This window comes from Oryzias melastigma, linkage group LG11, assembly GCF_002922805.2.
Source record: "Oryzias melastigma strain HK-1 linkage group LG11, ASM292280v2, whole genome shotgun sequence".
Taxonomy (NCBI): domain Eukaryota; kingdom Metazoa; phylum Chordata; class Actinopteri; order Beloniformes; family Adrianichthyidae; genus Oryzias; species Oryzias melastigma.
The window spans coordinates 4,305,502-4,314,388 of NC_050522.1; the positions used below are offsets into that span (position 1 = coordinate 4,305,502).

Here is an 8,887-nt window from a genome sequence, read left to right on the forward strand (position 1 = left end):
CAAAATAGATTCCATTTTCAAAAATGTCAGTAAGGAAAAAAATAAAACTCAATTTACACAAGTTAACACAATAAATCTATGATTAATATCAAACTAAGGCAAGTAAACTTAAGTCAGATCCTACACAGGAGAAATTAAGACAAGGTCTGCATGACTTTAAACAATATTACTGTAATTTTAAGAAGTTTTCAAAATAAATTATCAACAGAGTTGGTTTTGCATTCATTTTTTATACATTTTTGTCATAAATTATCCTCCATAATTGATGACACATTATATGGATCAAATTATCTTTTTTTAATTGGAGTTTTTCTCATATTTCCTAAACATTGAATCAATGAAAGCCATATAAACCTTTTAAATACAGCTTGGATTTGCCTTTATTTTTCGTTGCATATGTTACTTTTCCAGTTTCCTTATGAGTGCATAAAAACCACACAACCTTTCTTCATGGGTTTTCTTTCATGGCCTTTACCACTCTGCTCTGTCTATCTCTCACAGTTGAAATAAAATCCACATAATGGTCCACTAGATATTTATTTTTTCTTCCTTCATTTTTCCCGCTGATTGAACTCAGCCTTGGGTCATTACTCTGAGACGCATTTATGTCTGACAGACAGGCCATTAGTGAATTTTGTTTGACAAAACCTTCCAGACAAACCTCAAATCTAATTTTCCCTTCATTTTTGCTTTTAAAAAACAAAGTATTTGAACTTGGATTTCAATGAGAGTGGAGTTTATTATGAGCCATGTTCTTTACTCATAACCATGAGTAGTGTCTGTCTTTTGTCAGAACACGAGTACAAATCCTCTTGTAGACCAATAGTGTTGTAAGCAGAAGTGCTCTTTTTTCACTACTCTTCTATGTTTCTAGTTTATTTATATATTTCTATATTTTTCAGTATCTGTCATCTCACAGAATTTAATAAGGTCTTCATCTGAAAGTTGAGAGATCAAATGCCTTGTGAAAAAAATCATAAAAACGAATAATGACACTAGGAGAGATATAACTTGTTCTACTTGCATTAAATAAAGACATACTATGTCTATTTGGGTGGAAGTTCCTTCTAAAACCTCTACCAAGAGCAAGCTTTTGAATGGTTCCCTCTGTGTTATTAATTCAAAAGAATTACACATTTGGGACCCTCTAGTGCACACACCTAAACATGCTTTGTGTGGGAAAAAAAAGGTAAATGAGCTGCTATCTCGCAGGCATGGAAGCTTGATATGATAAAGCAGCCTGTAATGAGACTTCCCTCAATTTATTCTTATCACCTTTTGGAAAGAAGATACCATGAATCACACTTAAAAACGTAGCAAAGCTCCTTCAGTTAAACAATTCAAAAACGCATTTGGTGGCTTTATGGTAAATACATCACACGTATGTAGGGGATTTGTCCTTATAATTAAAAGCCTTCATTACAAACATTTCCAAGTATTTTTCTATGTTACATCGTTCTTCATAAGAATGAAGAATATAAAACATCAGCTCTCCACATTTTTATTATGGTGTATCCAGACTGGAAAAGTCCATTGTGGACCGAGTCTACTTAATTCAGACCGGATTGAATCCTGAACCTTGCTTTTGGTCTGTATTCAGTCTAGTTTTCAACCAGATTTTTCTGTTTAGAACTAAAGCCTGTAAACAAAACCATGTGACTGAAGATCACTTCAGTCATTGGCCAGGAATTATGAGGGCGGGGCAAAGCAATGAGAGACAGAATATTGGAAGTCCTTTTGCAAGTTCACTCACTCAGACTTTGATTTTCACTGACCAGTTTTGAACGTCTGTATCAAGGTCAGGTACATCACTTTTTACTTGCTGTTTTGGTGTGGCGGAGGCATGCTGCAATGTGGTTACTCAGAAGACTACGGCTATGAGATACGCTGATCATTTTTTTGTCAGCCTTCATTCATCTGACCACATTTCAATGAGCTGTTGTGCCTCAACGCTTTTTGTTCCAATCGTTCCTCTCCGAGCACAGAGTCTATTCAGTTCGACTAGACATGACCTCAAAAGATGGGTCAGAGAGCGGTTCTTGGTTCTAAACCACATTCCTCTTAGGTGTATTCAGATTGAAAATTTGCTCACGATTATCAAGGAAAACAAACTGTTGTTCACTCTAGCCAGACCATTCTCAAGTGCCACTTTTTTTTATCATGGTTTGACTGTCACCTGTTCCTTTGTCTCATTCACTGCTGCTGTTATATCCATTTTGTCTTTATATGTATTCAGGATGATGGCAGAGCACTCTGACACACCTAGAACTCACTAACCCCTTCAGTATTTAACTACCATCACCCCGCTAGCCTGTCAGCTCAAAAAAATGGCGAAAATGTATACCGGCTACAAAAGTGGTCCACACATCGTTCCTAAACTCACATTGCGTCCTCCAGCTCTTGTCCTCTCAGGTGAATTGATACCTGTCCACTCAGTCCATCTGTCTTTTTATCTTAGAGATCTAGACGAAAAGGTGTGTACACCCAGACATTCAAGAGCATTCTATGTCTCATACAAAAGCCTCATCTCTTGGTCACCTGCCAGTTTGTGAGAAAGCACCTACAGAGAACTGTGGTGACCTCTAACTGGGAGCCTAATAAAATTGGCTTAATCAGCTGTTGTTCCCATTAAATATTAACTGCTATGCAGCTTTAATTACAACCACTGTGACACACATGTCTATCAGTTGATGTTCCTCCTTGGCTAATCGAGGATGATAATCTCTAAATGCTGCTTAATGTTTAAAAGTTTGATTAGAAGAACACATGAGTCTCAAATATTCACTTTTCTGATCACAGTTTTTAATCCAAAAACCTTTGTCTTTTACCAGGGTGTAGTTTATGCAGAGCGGCAGTAGTTTATAAGAAATTCAAAATTGTGGGCGGAACGGTTGGCGTGGAGGTATGGAGCAATCCCTAAACCTTGTTGCTGAAAGCTTTTTCTGTTTACATGCTCTCCTGCTAGCTTACAGCCCCTCACACCCCCAACATCATCAGTGCATCAGAATTGGTGAGCAAAACAAAGACATACAGGGATCTAGTTTTCTACGCGTGGATGCATTTTTGCACAACAATTTGAATAAAAAAATACTTAATTCTTAATCTTCTCTATGTCCTTCATTGTCAGAAAAATGTCACAAGAACATGCTAAAAACACCATTTTCAATGGAGTGGATCTTTAAAGACGTGTTTTGGTCCGGAAGTCAACTGAAGGGTTTTCCTTGCTGGTTTAATCAATCTCCTTAAATCTGTCTTCTTTTTGTCTGTTGTGTGCCTTGTGAACTGAGGCTATAGAGAGACATAAAAGAGAATGACATGCAATTATAGTGCATTCTTGCTGTCTTCGACTAAGGTTTAGCTTAAAACGTTCTCTAAAGCTGCACTCAACCTGAGAGCAAAAGGACACAATGGAACCAGGAATTCAAAAATGAGCTTTGTGGAGATGCCAAGCATGTGTGCTGCCTGGAGCATCAGTCTGCTTCTGGAGCCAATGTGAACATGAAACAATGGATGAGTGGTGGCCTGTAGTCTCAAATGGCCAAGTCAGTCTAGTATAAAATGAGTAAATGTGTACAAAATAAAGCAATTACACGAGCCATGCTCAAGAGTTCACAGACTACAGTTGTATATCCGACACTTCCAATTAATCTGAATTCTCAGGTCATTAAAGTCATCGTGGACAACAAAACTGTATCTGTGACGGCCACACAAATTGAAATAATCATAGAAACAATGACTTTTTTCATGTGGCCTTTGTGTCTTTGCTTGTCAACACATGCTTGCAGTGTGTGGGCAGAGGTTTTCAGCTCTGAGGGATTCTGCTTCTTTGTTTTTTTTTTTCTTTTGAGGGTTAACTTTTTCATGGTTTCTTAATTATCGTCAAAAGTAACAGCAATCTACTGGTGAGCTTCTGACTGAAAAACGTTGAAGTTTGGTATTTAGAAGAGAGACGCAGATGCAGCTTTACCCATGTGGATCAACAGACGATTAATAGCAAATGTCATGCTCTCTAATTTAACATCATGTTTTGTTTGGTCAGTGTCCATAGTGAATGACAAAACATTCAAATCAAATTAACCCTTTCATGCGTGGAAGGTTGCTACAGTGTACAGAATGCTTTGATAGCAAATATACAACAAATACCATAAAATACAAAGCAAAAAGAAGATGCTAAGTTCAGAAATAACACTTCATAGATTTGATGGGAAGCTAAATCTTATGATGATGATGGATGCTGAGTTTAGTTACTTTTGTTACACTATTCTCAAATCTGAGACATTGTCCTTAACCAGTTTTAGATAAATCCACCAATAGAGATAGAGGAACCACCTTTACAACATAATACCATATTTTAATCATTACAATTACACTAATATTTGGTAAACAGATAATATATATCTTCATAGAATTTAAAGATATAACTTATTTTTCTAAAAAAAAAAAAAAAAAAAAAAAAAACACTTTATTCTGAATACCTAAGGAAGAATAAAAACACTTAGTAAAAAATCCTAACTGGATTTATTAAAATTAATGCATGAGAGGGTTAAAGAAGAACTGTCACGATTTGTAACGTCACTGGATTTGTTTTAAAGCCTTTCAAATATACAAGTGGAGCAAATATTTCTCAAGAAATGTAATCAAAAACAAGTAATCAAAACCATTGATGCTTGAGAAGTGACCTTCGTCTCAAGGGGATACGGGAGAAAAATGCAAGAGCACCTGGTGGCAGACAAGATGGTGGCTGAAAATCATTAGTCGGAAATGGATATTCCACAAGATTTCAGAGTTGTAGCCCTTTTTTTGGTGTTCAGTATTGTCTTAAAACGTGTTAATAGAGGGCAAGCGCTTTATTAACCCTTCCGCTCTCTTTGGGGTCCAGTTGACTCCAACCACATATTGATATGTGATTTCTTCCATGACAAAGGTGGACAGGATTTTATGTCTGTCATGGACATTAGTGAAACTCAAAAATCAATGATTAAAAAAAGTTCAGCGCACTGTCTTGGGGGGTCCAGATGACCCCACTTTTAATGTAAACAAACTAAGGAGAGCGGAAGGGTTACAGGATATCAACAAAATTATTCAAATTTGTAAAACTGTGAAGACTTTTCCATTGGAGCTTTAGCTCCAGACCAGTGTTCACGTTTGACTGCATTCAACGTGATCAATGTGAATTAACTTATTCTATCGCGGAAAAAAGTGGCTTTGAGCAGCAATATAACACTTTATATTAGTAATGTGTTGCACATTGGTGAAAAGTCACTTTTCTCTGGAGATCAGCTAATTCATGTTAAATTTTGTAAGGAGTTGCAGTATGTCAAAGAACATTGAAGGTTTAGACAGAGACACTTCAGGTGTTAAAGGTTCAAAATGCAACAAACATATACATGTCAAGGTTGCCCGTTATAGTAGTCTTTTTCAACCAAAAACAAATATTTTTCAACTGAAATGTGCCACACGCGGGGGTGGGGTGGGTGTTGATGTTCGGGTCCTGGACTTCCTTCCTACTAATGATCTTCAGCCGCCATCTTGTCTGCCACCAGGTCCCAAAGGCACACAAAACATCAAGATTGCAGACCGCTTGGTGTTCATGCACCTTGTTTTCTATGGACAAACTACACATAGGGGCAAGTAAGGGTGAAACACTACAGACACAAACAGATCATATGGATTTTTCACTATGCAAGAGCCCTGTTGGAGCTGTTCAAGTGACAAGAAAATTAGTATAGTTTGTGTTGGCATCTTACCGGGATCACCGGCACACCCCATGCGTGCAGCACCCTGCAGCACTGATAAGGGTCAACTTGTACCATGGACTAATAACATGCTAAATAAGCCTTTTTTAATAGTGTTTAGATGTACAAGTCAATACATTTTAAATATCACGATTAAATGAGATTAACCATATGTCACTGTAGTTTCAACTGTTTTCTGTGTTAAACCTAGAGAAAAATATACTTTCAAATGAAAGTTTAGTCAATCTACTCATCCCAACTTTTAATTGTCTTTGAAAATGGTTCCATGAGCTTGGTGTTGCTGTCTTAGTGTTTACATTCAAAGTTATATATTTTTGCCTTTTCAAAGCACTTCATGCATAATAATAGCCTCAAAGCACCCTTGTCGTTCTTCTTTGTTGGTAGGCAACGCAGTTGAGCGTTTTCATAACACCCGCAGAGATAAGAGGGTCATGAGGCGTTTGTTGGTGACTATGTTTAAAATTGGTCTCAGGGGGGCTCCTTCCTTGTGTAGTTTTTGTGAGTCCATATAAATGAGATCTCCTGGATACAACTTAAAATACGGAGTGTGTATTCTCCAGAGATGACTGATCAGCTTCTTTTCATACAAGCTGTTGGGGTTTCCTGAGCGTTTTGCATGGGTCAGTGTTTCTTCAAGGGTTAGAGACTTCTGTGTGGTAATCAGAGGTGTTGATTATTATGGTCCTTTTGCAGATGTTACTGCTCTTCTTTCCACTAAGGTGAAGTGGGTGTATCAGTGATGCAGAGAGTAGTTGACACCTTCATCACTGCTTCTCCAACTTTTACATTGGCCAAGTTTTTTCTTTATGGCAGATTCTACTGCTCCCAACTGAACCAGATTATTTTGGTAAAAAGGTATAAAATCCATCAAGAAGTAAATAATCGGTTTCTGAAAAACTTTGTCAGTTTCTCTTCCTGTTGAGCTTGTTGCCTTTTAATGTAAATACGGTCCAAACATTCATAAGCTTGCTTCTACCACGGTAGGTCAATTACAATTGGCTAAAGGTGATCACCCAAAGTTTTTCTGGACTTAATTCACTGCCACGCCTGGGATTGTTACGCTGTCCACCTGGCGGCTAGCTAGTATAGCAGGCTTGACTGATCCAGCTCAATGGGTTCTTTGACTGGCTGTGGCCTGTACAGGGTGTATCCCGTCTTTACCCAATAGTGATCGGGACAGTCTCCGTTAACTCCTGAGCTCAAACGGGTTAAGAAATGGATGGAAGTTCAGGACAAAAATCCTTCCCATATTGAATCTTTTTTAATACTCTTAGATTAAGTCCCAAAACGGAGTCCCTTATTGGTTGACGCACCATGACCAATGCTGAAATCGCGCAGCAATACCTCAGATCACGTCTCTACTAACTTAACATTGAAACTCAACGCCCCGGCCGTACCTATCATGTCTGGTGTGAATGTGCTCCCGGGTTCCTGTGGTCACATCCTGATTGGACACAGCTGACCGCAATCAACCCACCTCTTTGGGCCACTATTTAGGATGTGCCCTCTCCAGTATTCAGTGTCAGTTACCTTCTCCAGTGCAGTACTTAGGCCTCTTACCCTGTTGTTTCTAGTTCATACTTCATCCTGTCTCTCTGCCCTGCTACTCCCTACTTACTTCCATCACCAGGATTATCACCATCACTATCATCGTACGAGCCGGCCTGGGTCCAACTCTCCACCACTGCAGTCCTGATTCACACAGGAACCCTGCCTCCAGTCACGCCACACCCCCACACCACGCTAGTCACCTCTGGGTTCTGTTTCCCCATATCCTCACTACACACCTGATCCTTCACTCGACCTCATCTTCCCAAGACGAGTTCAGGCTCCGGTCCACTCTATCCAGCTGCCACAGAAACTCTGCTCCCCTTCGAGTCACCAGATATTTACAGGGCAATAAAGAGTTATTCATCCCTCATTCTGCGTTCCGGGTTACAGCTTCTGGGTCTGCTACGTCTGCCCCTGCGTTACCATGACAGTGAATGTTTGAAGCTGTTATGACAAAGACATCTGGTTTTTGTTGTTTAAAATACACTGTGCCAGGAAGAAAAACAAACTTTCTCTTAAATGGCATTTTCATGTTTAGTTTTAAATGCCAAATGGGTAATTGTATCTATTCAGGTAAAAAATGAGCCTGTGTTTTATTGCCATAAAGTTAGCGTAATCTTTTCTGCATCGATTTGTGAACAATAATGAGATGTGTATCAAACTGTGTGAAAGGCAAAGATCCACAATTGTAAAACACATTCAAATCAGTCAGGAATTTGTCAACAAAATGCATTACATTAATATGGACCCATTTGACTCAAGACATTCTTCCGTCTCTTCCAATGCGGAAGCCAGTTTGGATGAGAACAAAACTGGAACAAGACCCAATCCTGTCCAACACCAGGACATGAATCTAAACAATGTTATGTTTTATCCTCCAGTGTGTTGTTGTTTTAAAGCTCGTTGCATCTTTAGATTGCCCTTTTTATGTCTCTGAATTGAAGTTGTTCTTTAAATATTCAATTGTTTCATGTTATTTTGCCGACATGCTGTTCTAAGTTTCCATATAATGATTTGGTTGTTTGCTTGTCAAACAACTGAGAGGTGAACAAGTAACAGTTCTTCACTCATTCATGACTTGTGAAGAAAATCTCAAATCCATCACATTTTAATTGTCCAACTTCCTCCATCTTTTCATAAAGCAGACAAAATATGTCACACAATACTGTTAAATGAAAGCTGCACAACACGAGGATAAAATGAAAGAAAAAAAGAAAACATCCTCATGAATGCAGTCTGTTTTTTCAGGATTCTTTCAGACGTGTTTCCATGAGGAAATCTGACAGACACGTCACCATCAAGATGGAGGAAACTGTATCACTGCTTTAGTTGACGTTTCCTTTTCAGTACCGACAAAAATGTTCAATGAAAAAAGTGAAACACTGATCAATCAATAAAAGTTTAGTAATTTGTTACATTTAAAATTATGAGTTTTTATCAAAGTAAAATTCCTCAGTTAATGAATTGCTCAAATTAAAAAAATTAATTTGAAAAAAACTTTTTTTAATTGTAACAAATCACACCAACAAATCATTCAACACAAAAACATATTAAAGATTATAATGGCAAGAAAAAAAGCA

The 8,887-nt window shown here is 38.1% G+C and overlaps 1 long non-coding RNA gene across 1 annotated transcript in view; it reads right to left on the minus strand.

Moving 5' to 3' along the window:
• The window catches only part of LOC118599407, an 11,729-nt gene extending 4,026 nt beyond the window's left edge, over window positions 1-7,703 (minus strand). Inside the window, exon 1 of the long non-coding RNA XR_004948741.1 lies at window positions 7,544-7,703. This is a non-coding gene — a long non-coding RNA (uncharacterized LOC118599407). The remainder of the gene's footprint in view (window positions 1-7,543) is intronic.
• Window positions 7,704-8,887: the final 1,184 nt, after the last annotated feature.